The 6,000-nt window shown below is 34.5% G+C and overlaps 1 long non-coding RNA gene across 1 annotated transcript in view; it reads left to right on the forward strand.

Annotated features, from left to right (window-relative positions):
- Window positions 1–6,000, forward strand: part of LOC148661392 (uncharacterized) — a 106,315-nt gene that overhangs the window by 96,073 nt on the left and 4,242 nt on the right. Inside the window, exon 3 of the long non-coding RNA XR_015939529.1 lies at window positions 5,561–6,000. This exon is cut by the window's right edge and continues 4,242 nt beyond it. This is a non-coding gene — a long non-coding RNA (uncharacterized LOC148661392). The remainder of the gene's footprint in view (window positions 1–5,560) is intronic.

Raw genomic sequence — 6,000 nt, forward strand, 5'->3', positions numbered from 1 at the left:
TCTCTTACAATTGAATATATAACCACACTTTTTATCTTGCCAAGACTGACATTTTTCTTTTATGCAATACTTCTGTGTAATATTTTATGGAGCCCAGATAAAGTATAAATATTGTTTAAAGTCTCAGTGAAATTGCCTCATTAAGTTTTTGTTTAGTAAGCTGGAAATTCCAGTTGCTACCTAAAACAAGGCTTGCAAATATTGAAGTTGAATTAATTGACTACCAGAAGAAACCATAAGCAAATGGTCAACAATTAATCCTCCTAAGGGCTGTGCATCATCCTAATGATGTTTTTTTAATAGCTGATCTTTTTTCTTCTAAAATTATCTTGGGATTCGTAATTTAAATCTTTTTTTTCCAATGATTAATATTTCATTGCATCAGGAGAACTAGAAGATGCATCAGAATGTACTATATTCCCAAAATAATGTACCATTTTAGTGACCTGTGAAAAGGGAACACCTCTATGTCATATGCAGTCAAAACATAAATTCAATTTAATGAAAGAAAAATACTACACCTGATGGCAATGCAAAATTAACCTTTAATATTTCTCTGCCGCTGAATATATTTTACTAGAAAAAGTGTATGATTGGCAGCTGTAGGACAGATGATGATCAGATCCTTCAGGTTATCTTTCTTTTGTTCCCTGAGTATATTTCTATTCACCTCATGTTTGCAGTATTGATGTCTTAAGCGAGGAGGTTTTGCCTATTGTGCTACAAAAATATATCTGTTTAAATGTCTTACATTCACCATTATAAATAAAACTTTAGGATCTTGATCATAAAGCCCATTACTAAGTATAGATTTTGGTGATTGTATAAAAGATGTGAATGAGAGTGTCTGTGTCCTGTTCAACAAAAAAGTTAATGAGAAATATTAAATGAGAAAACGTTAGAGCAAAAAGATCTCTGTGGATGTGTAGTGCCTGGAAATCTTTGCTGATGAGAGGTAGCCAAATGAAAAGTCTAAAATGGGCTTAAAAAATGAAACATCAACTGGGACTTATTGGTTTTAATGCACTACCTCACTTTTCTCAAAGTAATATTAACATCTCAACTTGCACTATTGTCAACAAAATCACTACCGGATTGTCATTTAGTCATGTAGACTAGATTACATACCCTAAGGTGATTAGCATAGCTTCTGCAGAGTTTGGGCTTTCTGCCTGAACCTCTTCTATTAATAACATTATCAGTTTCACCTACCCTTGTCAAATACTTGCTGAAATGTGGAGTCAGGTTATTAATTTACTTGCTACAGAATTCCCTTTATTAGCTAAAACTTTCTACATACAGTAGTTGTCATGTGACACTTCTTTTCCAGGAGCCATAGCATTCAGCATGCATTTGCCACACTACAATGGTACCACTGCCAAAAAGCTATTTGTAGTGGCTACACTAAGGTTAATTTCCAACTCCTGAACTATAATGCAAACAAAATAACTTTGACATCATTATATTTTCATTAATAACGTTATATTTAAGATATCAATAAGTTAAACTTCTCTCTTTGTCAGTACACTAAACACTCATGCCAAGTGAATGTTTAACTCAAAGTAAGGTACCTATTTTTCTATTTTATAGCCCTGAAGAAAAACCTAAAGAAAGCAACAGAGAGGGGTTTAGAGCTTTTAAATATCTATTTAAATCTATTTAGCATTCAGCTAATAGACTGATGTTCTGCAGGCTTGCTGCCTCTTCTCTCCGGTTTGCACGAGTTGCAAACATCAATATGACTGCCAAGAGGGGCCCTTCAGCTAAACAGAGAAGACTCAAGAACATCATCTGGAGCTTTAAAATGAGTGACAAGCCTTTTGTGATTAATATTAAAACCTCATTAAGTGAGGAAAATTATTCACTTGTTTAATGCACTTGTTTAATACACTTTATCTTTACCTGGCTGACCCCTGAAAATCTTCCCTCTCTGTTGCCAGTCAAGGCCACCCAATCGCCTTTAACCTGATCTTGGGCTTTATTTAAATTACATGTTCCTAATAATTAAATCTACTGCTGCAGCAACTGGGTCAGACCATGTCCAGTTTTTACTGCTTTGTGAAAGTGTCTGCATTGTGAAAGGTGTCCGAAACTGTCTTAAAATTCAAATTATGGTAATAACCTCAATGGCACAAGTCCCAGCTTAGTTCCTAAAAACCCTGGCAAAGCAATCAGTGGAACATGTGCTGAAATTTGGCATCAATTCATCTCTTAAGCAAGGGAATAGTTCAATCAGATTGTGTGCATAATCAGAATATTATATATAATATACTGTAATGTACTGGTAATAAGCATTACTTCCTTACTTTTCAACATTTCTGGCCAAAACTAAATCAAAATGATCAAAAATATCTTTCAATATTTCTGTGCACTCCTGCTTTTGCAGAGCTTTAAATATCCTCCTCTTTTATCTCCATTTGTAAACCAAACGCTTTTTACTTACAGGCTTTTACTGCTAATCATTTCTAGTCAAGTGCAGACATATTTTACATATATCCTATTAGAAAGATTTAGATTTAGGTAAAAATTACCTGGGCACTGCCTAGCTCCCTTTGCTTCAATTTTAACAATGAATTGAATTGTACACAGTGACACCGTAATAGAAACTCTTCTCAGAGAATGGCCAAGACAGCTATTTCAAATGAATTAAAAAGGGTTTCCAACTGACTAAAAATATCAATTCAACAAACTCTCGAACACAATAGCTGAGTTGAAGGAGGAAAGGCTTAAACATGTGCCAAATCTTAAATTAGTGTCTGACAATGTTTGTATTTAAATCCACTCTGAAGTATCACTTTGAAAGATGACAAAAGTGTCAATCTACTTCAGTGTGAAGGTGATGAGGGTTATTAAGGACGCCGTTCAAAATTGCAAAGAGGGGTCAGTAGCAGTAATGGAATCCTGTCCTTGAGGGTCCTCTTGAGTTGCATATACAGACACTGCATCTGCTTTGCACGTCAGACTGGCCTCTGCGCTAGTTTAAAAAGACTTAAATTAACAGCTATGCATACATTCCAGTGATTAATTATTTTTTTAAGGGTGCGGCATTTACCTTAGGAGATGCAATGTTAATGGAATCACTTCATGTAGAAACACTTACACAGGCATTGCTTATGATATCCCTTTCCACTTCTCATTATAAACTCAAAGTGGGAAATAAATATACAAATATCAGTGTGTATTTGTGAAAATGTGCATAACATCACATAAATGCAGCAATCTGTTTTTTGTGCTTAGTCAGCTCTTTGATACAAATCCCCCTCTCCCTGTTCCAAGTTAGCATAGTTTAATTAAATAATATAGTCATTCTATTTACTGTAATAAGAAGTTTCTTAAATAAAACGTTTCTTAATAATTTTCCATGCCTTATTCAAAAATAAAAAATGTGCTTTGTTTGCTTTATTTATTAAAATATTAATAGCAATCACTCTACAAAAAGAGGGAACTACTGTAGTACACTTATGCTGCCCGTTCTTCAGCAGGTTTATGAAGTACTTTATGTATTGTACTGGTTTGATGCAAAAGAAATCATTCACTTTAGGAAAGTCATATACAATAATCTATTATATTTTTTACATTTAACTATAAAAAAAGACTTTAAAAGACTCCACATATTTTACTCACTGTTTTATCTATTTCTTCTTAATGGGGCTTTGTAAATATACTGTAGATCTATATTTAATCTATATTGAAATATAGGTTGTTTTTATTAACTAATATTTATTTAATTGTTTTATTAGTTTGTTAATTGGACTGAGAAAAACATCAATAACACTACAAATTGTCAATAAATGGGAAGCAATCATTCAATTGCAATGTGTACTATGTTGGTGGTTTGCTTTCCAAATTCCTTATGTTGTCTATTGAATACACTAGATGACAGCTTTGTTTTAAATGTGGCAACTAGAACCTGCATGACACTCCATTAGTTTGTGGTTGAAATGGGTTAATTTCAAATTTTAAATACACACAGAAGCCCAACATGGGGCCCAGCATATGGTGATGTTGTGGTTGGGTCTTTAATGCTACACAGCAGGTGCACTCATTATATTCTTTGTATGTGAGTAGATGTCGCCTTAAAATTGATCAAGCCCTTTCTTTGAAAACATATATGCCAACATCTCAGCGATACACTATAAACAAGTCTCTCACAAAACAATAATGATACTTATCAGTCACCCGCCTTGAGTTTTGCTTGCGAAGAAAAAAAATCTCAAGCTTGTATGTTATTGGAACTCAGAAAGCATAGATCTTTTTTGTGGTACTGATAATTCACTCACAGCCAGAGATTGATGACTACTAGAAGTCCATAAAAGATGTTACCACTATATTTTCCTCTTATGATTTATTTTATCATGTTGTCAAGGTTTGCAGAAAACAAGAAACAAATCAATGAATGTCATGCTTAAATATTAAAGAAGGGTCTAATAGACATTTTTATTCAGACACCTTGTGTAATCGAGTGACAAAGGAAGAGCCCTGATAACAATGCTTTTATTTCTGTTATAGTCGAGGCAATTTAATGAGCTGGACTGCAAAGAACTTTACAGGAAAGAGAGAGAAAAAACTCTGTCAAAAACAAAATGACCTGTGTGACCATACACGTCACATTTTCACTTTGGTGAGATAATTACCAGTGGTGTCAGATCAGTAGTTTCTAAAGTGACCAAGATTTTCTTGGCTTGTTTTTCCTCCAATTTAATCCTATTATCTCTCCCACCATAATAGCTCGTTTTTTTTCTGACTGGTGTTTTACTTTTCCTCCCTTGTAAATAATTGTAATTACCACATTTCCTTATTTTCCAGTCTTTTTGCAAGTACAGCTTAAATATTTTACAGTAGTGGAAAATTGCTGTTGAGTAAAGACACATTGCCTCTCATTTACATAAAGTCCATGCATGAAATTAAAAATTCTGGAAATTAATCTTGTGTATTTTAAGTTTATTTCTTTTTAACTACAATTAACAACTTGTAGATGGAAGTAAAGCCTCTCTAATGTTGACAAAAATCATACAATTCCTTCATAAATTAAATATATAGAAAGAGTGGTGCTTGCTCTATATACAGTATTATGGTTTTGTTCTTCTTTTTTTACCATGCCATATAAAAGAAAAAGGTGACCAGACCAAATGAGATCATGTCATTGCTGATGGCTTTATATGCACTCTTCACTATTTCCTTGAAAATGACTATGTTCCTCCTCAAGTCGGAACAACAGTAACAGTACAATTTAAAATATCCTTTACTAGCTTTAACACAAAGCAAAAAAAATGATGACTTGTGCGTGTCACTGCTTTTTCTGCTGTAGTTATGAGTGATTGTGTAAATATCCAAGGTCTTAGCTATAAAGATCAAAGTGCTTTTAAAGTTCCATCGGATGTCATCTTTTTTGTGAGAGGAGGCTGCATCACCTGAAAACACAATATATAAGGGAAGAAAGCAACAACAAAAGCCGAAAAAAAAACAATGCAGAAAATATCTATATGAATGAGAAGACCCTGACATTGCAGGTCTCAGTGTGTGACCCTTCTGTCTGACCTCTTACAATATGTTTCCACAGGCAATTCCATAACTCTCCAGCCAACATTTAAAGGTTTCCTGTTTGACAGCCGGGTGGGAGGAAGTTCCACATCACTTTGGAGTCATGGCGTTCAACAGCGTGAAATGCCAGCGTGCTGGAACCTGTATAATTTATATAATGTTTCATCACCTCAATGTACAAACACACACATGGTGAAACTCTTTTTTTTTCAGCTAATAACTAGCTTTTGAGGCAGAGGCAGTGGCCGGCCACAGTGTTGAAGTTTGTGAGCAGAGATGTTTTTTACCGCTGTGTTGTTATTGGAATGTGTGTGCTGGTGCGGACTGTGAAACTGATGAATGACCAACCGTGGCAGATTCATAGTCCGGATCTTAGTGCAGCTGTAGAGGAAACTAATGGCTAGCAGGGACCGCTGAGGTCTCTGAGCTAATACCTGCCTCTTCCATCAAAAAACCTAG

This window comes from Lepisosteus platostomus, chromosome 6, assembly GCF_059453375.1.
Source record: "Lepisosteus platostomus isolate fLepPlt1 chromosome 6, fLepPlt1.hap1, whole genome shotgun sequence".
NCBI classification, from domain to species: domain Eukaryota; kingdom Metazoa; phylum Chordata; class Actinopteri; order Semionotiformes; family Lepisosteidae; genus Lepisosteus; species Lepisosteus platostomus.